We start from the raw sequence: 13,293 nt of genomic DNA on the forward strand, positions 1-13,293 counted from the left end.
ACGTTCCCTCTTTCTAAGTAAAATAACAGATACATGCAACATAACATGATCTATTACACTGTCCAGCTCTTGATTAGATGCCATTCCATGTAACTCAGATAAGTAGCATTTGGATACCTTACATCTCACTGATATGTTTTGTTCTGTGCTTTTATTTTCAACTTTTCAGCTTTTCAATATCACTTTGGCTGGATAAATATTACTATTTTGGACCGATCTTTGAATCTGACACTTTTATCTGGTGAGTAGTTAAAGAGATATGGATCTGTCACTGTGAGAGAATTGTGTCTTTTGCAGAGTTTTTTGCTCAATATTATAGAGTTCTAATAGGCCTTCTATGAATCTATTGGACATTTAAAAGTTGGTTGCACTAGTAACTCTTTCAGCTGTATTATAACTGGATAATTTTAAAACCTCACCTATTATCAAAACATAATCTTAATCATATGGTACCAGTGTGAGATAGGGGGCCATATAAATAAATAAATAAAATAAAAAATAAAAAACTTGTTTCAAGTATTTTTCTTTTCTAGATAAAGATGAGATCTTTGAAGCAGTTTCAGAGCATGTTTGCTTTTTCTGCAACTACATTGTATTATTGGCTCATATTCAATGTATGAGCCATCAAAAATCCTTTTGGCATATACTATATTAATGCCCTTGATTTTTCTTACTCAAATGAATGATTTTGCTTCTGTCTCTTGAAAATCTTCACTCTTCCAGCTTGTTAAGGTCCTCCTGAGTCCTAATACTGTTCTCTAGGGTATTTGCTTTCAACATACTTTTATGGCAGATCTCTAATTAGACAGTGCAGAAAGTCTTGTCCAAATGCTTCAATCAAAATTCTAACAGTGATTTTGAATTACGTTAATATCCAACACCTGATTATGCATCCCTCTTATAAACAAACACACACCGTCTACATAATTCAACAGGAAGACCCATTGTGTTGCAGTGCTGAGCCAGCATTTTGTTAAGCTTTTCAAGTTAGCTCTTTGACTGCAGTGTTTTCTTCTAACTGATATTGCAGCACACTTTGCCCCTAATTTAAAACAGAAAAGAAAAAAAGCAAATGCAAATAGAGCAGTCCCTGTCTATTATGTTGGAACAGAACATCTTGCCAAAAGTACTGGACTAAAATAGTGTTGTGCTAAGGAGAATAGATGCTTTGCTGTAGGAAGAGCTGGATCAGGCGTTGGCTTGCCAGGAAATAGGTAACTATTTTAGCCTAAGGGCCTCTTCCTAACAGGCTAACAAGCTGAAAAGGGCTGTTCAGTGACACAGTTTCCTTACCAGAAGGAGCGAACTGAGGTGTGTGTCATTTGCCCTAGTTTTGGATGATTTCGGGGGGGGGGGGAGAGGGAGGGGAGATGAGGCTGGGAATAAAATTATTACACCTCACAGAGGCCTTTCACATCCCTTCCAGTGCTTATAATTTTACGAAAATTATTTCATATTGCCACCAAATTCCAGCAGTATCTTAGTCAATTTTTCAGGGCTTTGGGGGATGGCGAGGGTAAAAGTGAGAATGGGAATATTTCACCTCTTAGAAGTTTGGCACTTTTATTACTACCTTTATTTTCTCATTGGTTCTCTGCGAAACACGTGGCTGAAATTTAACTGAGAACAATGAGAGTATGGGACATGCATGTGGCTTGTAAGCTAAAGTCTCCCAGCCCTGGATACCAGTATAAGTATCAATCCAAAGTGTTTCCTAACATTAATTGTGTGCTGGATTGGTTACTAGAAAATGCTATCGAGATGTATTCTGCAATGCTGTCTTCATTTCTGTAGCCACTGGGGCTTCAAGAAACAAATTGTTGGCAAGATTCAAAACAATAAGAAAATTATTGACCCAAGGGTGAGAAAAGAGGAGGATGACCTCTTTTATCTGCCATTACTAGAAAAAAAAATACTGTGCAACATAACTGAAACGTGGCTGCCAAACTGATTTTCTTCTGTCATTTATTCATACTGTGTGTGATACTAACAGTTGATAATGATCTGATTTCAAAGGGATTTGGTAGGATAGAGAATCTAGGTCAAGCTATTGGCAAAAGATGTCAGTTTATGATTCCTCCAAACTAGTCTATCAGGTTCACAGAGCCCCTCCCAAACACCCCGTCTGTATACTTTAGCCAGTGTTTCAAATCCATAATAGCCACAGTATCAACAATATCAGTAATATAATCTGCTTCTGTGGTTAGACAATGTCCAAAAGATGTTATTGAAGAAATGACAGACATAGAACAAATTTTATCTAACAAATTAGAGATGGTATCAAAAGTAGACTTATAGCTGACAGGCAAAGAGAACGACTTCAGAAAAGATGTTTCACTGGATCTACAAAAGAAACTAACTGAGGTTTTAAAATTTAAAAGGGAAATACAAATGACAAAGCAAGAAGACAATTATTTCCTTTGGATGTAAGAGTCATAATGGTGCAGGGGTTAGAATGCAGTATTGCAGGTTAACTCACTGTTCAATACTAGGAGTTTGATTCTGACTGGTGCAAGGTTGACTCAGCCCTCCATCCTTCTGAGGTTGGTAAAACCCAGATTGTTGGGGGCAATGTGCTGACATTGTAAATCACACAGAGAGTGCTGTAAAAGCACCATGAAGCGGTATATAAGTGTAAGTGCTATTACTATTGAAGAATTTGGTGATGGGACAAAGAAAAAAATGAAGAAAAACCAAATCCTACTAGAATATTCAAATGAATTAAAGATGAAAGATTGTTAGAAGTAAAAGGAAGGAATATAATGTTGGTTTATTTGATCAAGGCTAAAACAAGATATGTTGAAACTAAGTTTGTTTATACTTTTGATGAATGTTGGAAGTAATTTCTTTATAAGTATTTTTCTCTTCATTATTTTCTTAGTTTGCTCTTTCTTTTCTCTTTTTTCTTTTTCTTTGCCCTTTTTATACCTTTCTTCTATTCTTTTTTTCTATAGGTTTAGTTTGCATAAGAGTTTTATTGTAATCAGAATTCTTATAGAATCTTATAGGTATAAGTCACAAGCAGTCAAAAGTTTCCAAAGTTTCTAGTTCACTTTTTCCCTAGTCTGATTCCCTCCAAATATGCTATTCCTAGTATTCCCAAAATTCTGTCTGGAGATGATGAGAATTATTATGCTCTTTGAAAGCATTGAACTGTATTTTTTCCTGGATGTTTACTAATTGTTTTTTCAGAAGCTATTATTGAAAAAAAGCAAGGCAGAAAGCCAAAACAATTTTAAAGAAAAACAATCATTTATTTGGATATAATTATGAATTAAGATTTTGCATAACATTCATGACCCTTAGATTTATCCTTCCTGATTTCCCCTCTGATATAATCATTACATTCTTAGCTTTTTGTTTCATTTCCAGGGGTGGGTTCTACTTACCTTTACTACTGGTTCGCAATGGGTTCGCTTCACTCGCTTGCACGCCTTGCTTCTGCGCATGTGCAGATCGCCGATCCGGGGCAGTGGGCGGGGCTTCCTGCTGGTTTTACTACCCGTTCTTGCGAACCGGTCTGAACCAGGGGCAACCCACCACTGTTTATTTCCAACTAGTCAGAATTCAGAGTCCAAGTTATAAAGTATGGTTAAGCTAATATATAGTTATTAAATCAAACTATCTTCATAGACCAGTTTCAAATTGATTGTTTTGTTAGTAAGTTATGAAGATACAGTCAGGGTTAGGTAAGAATTAAAGAGGAAACACTTGGTATTCTGACAGCCTCAGAAGAGGAAATGCATCAATCAAAGTTCATGAAATGGGAATATTTATACTGGTTTCTTGTCTAAGAACATAATCTGTTTTCTAATAGTTACTTACAGAGTGATTGAAGTGGCCAGGGAATTTCAATTTTACTAGCCCCCCCCCCCCCATCTTACTGTCAAGCCATGATTTAAGTAGACTTACCCTATTTTTCATGAAGGAGAAAAAAGGAGCTAGCTAGGCTAAACAGCTCATTTCCGCTCTCTTCCCCCCACCTCACTTTTCCTGAGCCTCTTAGAGAAGCAATAAAAATGTCAGTGCAGTCATAAAAATGCTTAGAAAGCAAAGGAAGGTTGATAACAAGAAGGGCTACTTGGGGGCAAGGAAAGCTGTGGGAAGCAAGGACAAGGGAGATAACAAGAGCAGAAACATCAGAGAGTAATCATTATTTTAACACACATTTTTTGTATTCTTAGTAAAGCCATTATTTATGTAGTCCCAGCTTGGTTATGTCACAACTTCATACCCCATGGATTACATGTACAAGTTCTATTTGCATGGATACTTTGATAAACTTATGCAGCAGAGTTGCCATATTTTAGGTTTGCTATGCAACCTCTGTACCCAATAAATGCAGGTTGTGCTTCTGTTGATATGCATTCTGGTTTCTGTTATTAAGCAAAGTCACGAAGGAGAAATTCCTTCTACAATTTGGTATGAAATTAAAAGGCAAACATGGGTGGCTGGAGAATTCTGGAAGTTGAAGTCCATCTTAAACTAGCTGAGATTGAGAAACTCTGCAGTATTTGTATGACTCCCTAGCCATTCATATTTCACAAATTGTATGCCTGCACTTGATTCACTCATTAATTCCAGTTTCTGTTTGCAGGATTCATTGTTTTGCAACATCTATACTTTGGATGAGAGCAGAGTTTTTCAAAATTAAAAAAAAAGTTAAATAAATTTTCTCTCACTAGAGCGTTGTTCTTATCCGAGGTTCTGGGAATTTTTTTCTTTTTAAACTAACAGATCCCATGGCCTGAAAAGACTTGAAAATGCTCACCCTAAGCAGTTGAGGAAGCTTTTGGTAGCCCTCGGCAAAATTGATGATGATGCAGCAGCAGCAGCAGCAGCAGCAGCTTGAAGCTCTGCTTCCCCCCTTTTATGTGAATGACCAGGTTCTGCCTCAATACATGAATTTGGCTTCATCTCCAGCAGGACTTTTTATGTCCTAGACTAATCAGAGCTCTAAAATTATACCCAGATCCACCTGTTGAGTTTTTAGATGAATGTTTCAAGCAGGGTGGCAGCCCTGAAGATGCTCCCAAAATGGCTTCAGGGAAGACAAGTCAGGGTTTCATCAAGGGGGTTTCATCAAGGGTGATTCTTCCCTCCGTATCGATACCTTTGGGGAGGATGGAAGCTGAAAATGGCCACTCCAGTTGCAACTGCCAGCTTCTCTCCCCACCAACTTCTGTTGACAAGTGTTATTCTATTAAACAAAATCATATAGGATAAATTTCTCCTAAACTGAATCACAAAATAGCAGCCAACAGAACATTAGAGAAGAGCAAAGATAGCCAGGACTGTGCATCCCTGGGTCAGATGTTCTACGTACACAAGCAAAAGCTTGGTTCTGTTATCAGTCACAATAGAGCTGGAAGGGACTTTGGAAATCTTCTAGTCCAACTTCCAGCTCAAGCAGGAGACCCTACCATTTCAGACAGGTGGCTGTCCAGTCTTTTCTTTTCTTTTTTAAAAAGTTTTTTATTAATAATACAATTGAAAACATTGGACATAGTGTGACTTTTCCGGTTTAAACATTTCCATCAAGTTTTACCTTATAACATATACAGTTCCTTTTCTTCCATCTATCACAATTCAAACACAATTTTTTTCGTCTGTGAAAATTACATCAATGCCAATTCCATTCCTATTTATCATAGAATACTAGCATAGAAATTTCTATACTTTCAACATCGATAATCCTTTATCCCAACATTCCTCCTCTCCAACCAATGATACATTTTATTCCAGATTTCATAATATTCCGTTTCACTCTTATCTTTGAGTTCCAGCGTCAACCTGTCCATTTCAGCACGTCAATATCTTATTTAGTACCTCTTCTTCTGAGGAGGTCTTTGTTTTTCCAATTTTGTGCGAAAGCTAATCTTGCTGCCGTTAGAATATGTAACATTAGATATATTGTTCCCTTGTTATATTTGTCCTTTGTAATACCCAATAAAAAAGTTCTGGCTTTATGTTTTGCATTAACATCTTTTCCAGCCATTGTTTTATCCGGCACCAAAAATCTCTGGCTTTCGGTTATTACCACCACATATGATAAAAAGTCTTTTCTTAAAAATCTCCAGTGATGAAGCACCTACAACTTCTGAAGGCAAGCTGTTCCATTGATTAATTGTTCTCACTATTAAGAAGTTTCTCCTTAATTCCAGGTTGCTTTTTTCCTTGATTAGTTTCCATCCACTGTTGTTAAAAATCATTCATGAGGAAAAGATCACTGTTGACCTCCATGACTGAAACTACTTATGTCAGTCAATATAGTTCGCTCTTCCCAGTGATGAGATCAGCTTCTTAGGCCATAATTTCCAACAAGGAATTAGCATCGGGTGAGGAATATCAATTCTTCTGCTTGGTTTTTAAACCTCAAAATTCCATTTCTCCAACAACACACCCTATGGTTCATTGGGGGAAATATACTGTATGAGAATCTGTCCAATTCCTATCACTGAAAAGTTCAAGTATCTGGGAGAGCATTTGGAGGAGGAAATCAAATCATAAGCAGTTACGATGTGCCTTCTATGACTGTTCATTTATTTCGGTTTGACACTTCATTTTGTTAAATTTAAATATCACAGAGTTTGACGCTAAATTGGTTTGTTTCATCCATGTCAATGTATATCATTTCAATATGTAAATTACAGGCTAATTTGCATGATTATATATAATTTAAATATGTAACTTATAAGCTAATTTGCAGGATTTGTATCAGAGTATCAAGTGGCCCCAGATACATGGAAATTGGTCATAGTCTTTCTCTACAATTACATACTTGGAAGATCCCCCGTGCTCTAGCTTTATAATTCTGCTGCTCTATAGGGATGTCCTTCCAAGAGGAGAACTTGAAATTAGGCACCTGTAAGATTTCCCCTCCACTGATAATAGTTTGCATGAAAAAGATTTGGCCTGTTTACCTCCTGATGTGTACTTTAAAATTCCATCTATCATTATTTTTTTTAAAAAATTTGATTTATATGCTGCCCTTCTCTGGAGACTCAGGGCGGCTTACAATGCGTTAAGCAATAGCCTTCATACTTTTGTATATTTATACAAAGTCAGCTTATTGCCCCCACAAACTGGGTCCTCAATTACCTACCTTAGAAAGGATGGAAGGCTGAGTCAACCTTGAGCCTGGCGAGATTCGATCTTACTTTAATTGCAGACAGCTGGTGTTAAATTACAGAGCTCTGTCTGTTGAGCTATCCAGGCTCCCTTTTGCTTTCATGTGAAGAGAAAAGGGTTTACAAGTTGAAAACAGATACGTATACAGTAGCTAGTGTAAATTATCTGCAATGGTTTTCTGCAGTCTGGGAATGAATGTTGTGAGTAATTTTCTAGCACTCATTTATTTAAAACATTTATGTGCTGCCTTTCCATCCATCATAATCCTCATGTTATCTGACACGCCACTATAATAACCTACGACCCAAATGGCAGACGATGTCAGCTAAAACTTCATTTGAAAAATTCAATTTAATGAGGACAAATTCATTTTAAATTCATGTTGAACAGGATAGAATGACAAATAAGAATTAAGAGGCCAGATCTTTTAACTACAGTTTTTTAAAAAATATCTTAACAGCGGTGTTCTATTTTTATAAAAAGGGGAAAAAGAGAACAAGGTAAAAGAAAAATAATAGTATATTGACATTGTACAAAAGAATAGGGCTTGAAAGTCCATGTCTGCCAACAGATACAAGACCCAGTACTTTAAAAAGAATATTACATTTGTTTACTGGAGTCAAAGATTTGCTTAACGAACCATTGCCTCTCCACTCCTAACCCCCACCACTCAGAGATAATTCAGCTACCGTTACAGGCAAGCTGCAGAGGCAGGATTCCATTAGCAAATTCTATGGTATTTCTTGGGTTCTAAATAAGAATTATGGGCAATCTTCTTACTACTTGATTCAGCAGTGCATTCATGTTCAATTTTCCAGAAATGCGTTTCCAGGGGGTTTTTTTTAGTTCTCAACTTTTCAGTGTGAAGAATATATTGAAGGGAATGTAGCACTGATTTGCTCTGCATTAGTCACAGTGTGAACCAGGCAATCACTTACTAAAGGACAGTCGAGTCCTTAGAGATAAATTTATAATTATATTGATAACTGCTGTAAAGAATACCAGAAGCCACTTCTTTGTAACTTTTTTCTTTCTTTTCTATTTTTTTTTTTGCACTTTTAACTTTTTCTTATTGCATTACATATGATATATATGATTCAATGTATTATTTAAAGAGAGAGAGAGAACAACTGAGCACTCTGTACATGTAATGAAAGCTGGGTTGCCTAGTTCCTGCAGCAAATTTGGGGTATCACAACTTGTAAATTGTCTGGCATTAGTTTATTGATTTTATTTCTGTCAGAATAGCAGGAAAGTAGTGGATTTTTTTGCCTCAAGTTCAAAAATAAACCTGGATTTGTATGGGAAATTGGGGAACCACTGACTACGGTGCTTTTGGAATTTAAAAAAATCCTAGGCCAAACCTTATGGGTACTTATAATAGTGTGATAAGCATTTTTATTTCCTTAGTTCCTTGGTGAGTTACAAATCCAATTGGTACAGACAAATCCCCATACTGGCATATGAAATATTGTTGGCACTGGCTGTGTTCACACAGCCCATAAGCCTTTATAATATTTTAAGAGAGGTGCTATAAGCTATCATATTGCTCTTCTATTTGCAGTGTACTTCTCCAATTTTGGTGATAGCTTTCAGTTGTATTCTTGCTTTGTTTATTGATTTGGTAGGAGGGAAATCCAGGGATATTCATTTATTTTTCTCTTTCCAGGCTGGGTCCGAGTTGGTACTTAATTTGGGATATTTAGTTTGATCATTTTTATAGTCTCTTGGATAGGTTGTTTTTCTTATTGTATAAATTATGCTTCCAGAAGGGATTGGCAATTCCTGGGGCTGAGGAAATACTGTAGTGCAGTGTTTCACAGCTGCAGCAATTTTAAGATGTGTGGATGTCAACATCCAGAATTCCCCAGCCAGCATGCTGCCTGGGGAATTCTGGGAGCTGAAGTCCACACATCTTAAAACTTGCAGAGGTTAGCAATACTACTATAGAGGGTCTGATGCTGGTGGCTTTTCAAAGAGACAAGAGGGTCAGGCAAGCTATTGTGTATCTGCGTATGGTTACAGATCTTGGTTACAAAAATCCAGATGTCTATTATTATTTATTTATTTATATTTAATTTATATACCGCCCTTCTCCCAAAAGACTCAGGGCGGTGAACAGCCATAATAAAAACAATGTACAAAAATAGAATTTAAGAGCAGATTAAAATAATTAAATCATGGGCCGAATTTAAAACTCTCATTTTAAAACCAATTTTAAAACCCCATTAAGACCAAATTAAAATCATTTATCCCATCAGAGCGGCTTGCTGGAATAACAGGGTCTTCACTGCACGACGGAAGGCGTGGAGGTCGGGGATCCTTCGTATGTCCGGGGGTAATTCATTCCAGAGGGCAGGGGCCCCCACAGAGAAGGCTCTCCCCCTGGGGGTCGCCAGTCTACATTGTTTGGCTGACGGCACCCTGAGGAGGCCCTCTCTGTGTGAACGTGCCGGTCGGTGGGAGGCAATCGGTGGCAGAATGCGGTCTTGTAGATAGCCAGGTCCTAAGCCATGGAGCGCTTTAAAGATGGTAACTAACACCTTGAAGCGCACCAGGAAGACCATTGGGAGCCAGTGCAACTCGCGCAAGAGGGGTGTTACATGGGAGCGACGGGTCGCCCCCATTATTACTCGCACGGCCGCATTCTGGACCAATTGGAGCCTCTGGGTGCTCCTCAAGGGGAGACCCATGTAGAGAGCGTTACAATAGTATTAGATGGTCTCAAGGAGTTAAATTTCCTGTATGATTTTGCTGCCAACCAGGGGCTGTCAAGAGTTTTCCATCCCAAATCTGGTAGAAGTATTAAAGGAACAGAAACCCTTTTCTTTGCATCTGCCTACAGTTAACTGTGATTATGCTATGTTTATCTGAAAAGCTTATTTAGAAATCGGCATTTCTTTCAAGAGAACCAAAGTTATCAAGCTATTATGGATGCATTCACATAGCAGAAATTTAGCTAAGTGACTGACATTTAATAAGGTACCGTACTTACCTTGAATACAAGTCTGCAACAATAGAATTTGTGGATACGTTGCGAATAGAAATGTCATTTTTGAAAGAAGGTAGACCCACACAGTACTTTTATTGCTCTGCAAGCATTTATATGTAAAAAGAACGTATTTCAAAACAAACAAAAAGTTTGGGGAACAATTTTGATAAAAAGGAGCAGAGTGTTGAAAGTAAACTAAACTGAATGCCATCTCTGTGAAATTTATTATTTTTAGAACAGACCAATTATTTCCAGGAGGCCAGATGGACCATCATGACACTACTAATGGTATTTGTACATTTATTTTGCATACTGAAAGCAAGTGTGGTATAATGGTTAAAGTATCAGATGTGGAAACTCTGATTCAAGCCCACCTCAACTATGGAGGTTTACTGTATGATTTGAGTACTTGGGACTCTTAAATTTGTAAGATTTAAATATAGTTAAAGACATAAAGACTTACAAATATGTAAGATGTTTGTTTACAATTTTTGTTTATAATTGTTCTGCCTTTTTTGCAGTTTGTATTTTGATATACTTCAAACCACATTTAAAATATGCAAAATATGCATTAAATTATGAAATGAGGCTGATTTAATACATAAAATAAATTATGAGGCATACAATTCCTGGCAAGAAAATACCCTGTCTTTAATCACTTATGAATGCTTCATTAGAAAACAGATTATTTAAAATGCCTAACGTTTAGAGATTTTTCAGAAATTTAAAATAGAAAATCCTTACTATCATTATTTTATGATTTTTAAATATTTGCCACACAAATATTTGTGTAGCTAATAGCTAAACTCTGTAGCTAAACTTAATAGCATTCTAGATGTGCATTTGTTTGAAATGTAAAGGGTATAGCATATAGAATTTTTCCCATAATGAAGAATTAATGATTCAGCAAAACTTGCTAAAGCTGCTGTATGTTTAGATTTCCCTCATCCTTTAAAAAACACATTTGTTCCTCTGGATCATAATATGTGTATGTATATGTATGTATGTATGTATGTATGTATATATATGTATATGTATATATATATATATTATATATAAATAGAATTTGTAATGAATTTGTAATGAAATCTATATGCCATATGGTATATATGGAATAATCAACTTTAATTCCGAATTTCTAATATCTATTATCTAATTAAAATTAATGTAATTAATATTATCTAACATCGAAATAAAATTTCTAATATCTATTCCAGGAAAGATATTAATCCTAATTTCTGTCTTTTTAACATCTTTTAGTTTTGAAAATAAAAATATTTTTGTAGATTTTGGGAACATTATATCAAAAACCCATCTTCCTATATTCATATTGTGTGACTGCATAAGAAATAAGCCAAATTGTCAAATATTTAAAATGCTTGTTCGCAAGAATTACATTGTTGAAACAGTGAAGTCTTCAGCATGAAATCAATGGGCATTGCAGTGGCTACTACACTTCCATTAGTACACAGTATGCTTATTTCCTTTTATTTGGGTTTTTAAATACATTATTTTTAACTGGGATGCTGTTGAAAATGAAGCGCACAATTTCAGAACCATCTTTATTTTCAAGAATAACTCTGGGTTCCCTAAGGGCTCCAAAATCTTTCTAAAAATTAAAAATAATTGTTTCATTCGAATACTTCTGCATGATAAATGTTACTCTATATTTACTGATTTATTCTGGCATACTTGACATTTTTTCTATGGATATATTATCTTCTTCCTTGGGATTGTATGTTCCTTAGAATATCATGCATACACCTTCTGGACACAGGTATTCTGTTATGTTGTATGATTTGGCACCAGGAGCGCTCAGACCAGCACTATACTGAGGTCTAGGACAGTGATGGTGAACCTTTTCAGCACCGAGTGGCCAAACCGGAATGCGTGCATGCGCGCCAAAAACCCGAAGACCAGCTGGCCGGTGCGCATGCACGCGCCAGCCACCTGGTCTTTTGGTTTCTGGGGTATGCATGCATGCTGGCCAGCTGGTCTTCGTGTTTCCAGCGCTCTGGCACGTGCGAAGACCAGCTGGCCGGTGCGCCCGCACCAGAAACCAGAAGAGCAGCTGGCAACAGTGCGCGTGACCACAGAGAGGGCTCTGCGTGCCATCTCTGGCACGTGTGCCATTGGTTCGCCATCGCGGGTCTAGGACCACAAGGCTCACTTGTTTTCTGTGAAACAGAATTAAAAAGTAAGACCAGGAACATTTTAATGGATTAGGCCTCAGATTTCCATCTCAGCTTTATACTTAAAATTTGTGCTTTGATTTCAGTCCCAGTATTTGTGAATGGAGCAGCTCTTCCACTGCAGCCATTTTGTGCTATCTATAACACATAGGCAAATTTTCACTGGCTCCAAAGAGGCAATGATTTAACATGTTAATAGGACATTGACAAAAGCAGTATTGATGGGGCCAGGGAATCAAATCTATTCAGTTATCTGCAAATTAATCCTGATTTCAACATTTCTATTTACCTTCACCGTTTTAACCCACCAAATTACAAGGCTATTTATATATGTATATAAAATCTAAAAACAGATACCCCCCTCTTCCTCTTTATTGGCCGCAACCTGATAATTTAAAAAGACAACCTTCACCAGTCATGATTCCCAAGTAGAGACAACACATACTACTAAAGATGCATACACCATACAACATTCACAGTCCTTCCCTCCCTCTCCCCCAATATACTCTTACAATTTCTACATTGAATTAATCATATTTAAAGAACGACTGGCCAACACCTACTTTACAAACTGCCTCTGAAGCTAATATTTAAGTTTGCATACCAGGGAAAGAATGTGTAAAAAGCTTTTTAAATCTTTTGAACAGATTATTCATTGTTTCCCCTTCCTATAGGAAACCCTTCTTGATTCTCCTCAGCCTTTGCCCTCTTTCCAGCCTTGTTTTCCAACTGGAAAACAGTTGGCAGTTTAGGCGATATTTTACTATCACTACTGCATCCAACTTGCTCCCTCTGTCTCTTCGCATTGCACAAAAGCACGTGAGCCACTACATTTCCCACATCGCACACGTCTGCTACATACTGCAGTAACAGCAGGTACGTGTATCCCAAACTTTTGACATGAAAATGGACAGGGGAAAAGAGTATGTGGTCTCTACCGAAACCCTTCTGACCGACCCCCCCCCCCCTTTAAGGGAG

This window comes from Pituophis catenifer, unplaced genomic scaffold (assembly GCF_029215685.1).
Source record: "Pituophis catenifer annectens isolate HBS135680 unplaced genomic scaffold, rPitCat1.0.hap2 SCAF_1, whole genome shotgun sequence".
Lineage (NCBI taxonomy): Eukaryota > Metazoa > Chordata > Lepidosauria > Squamata > Colubridae > Pituophis > Pituophis catenifer.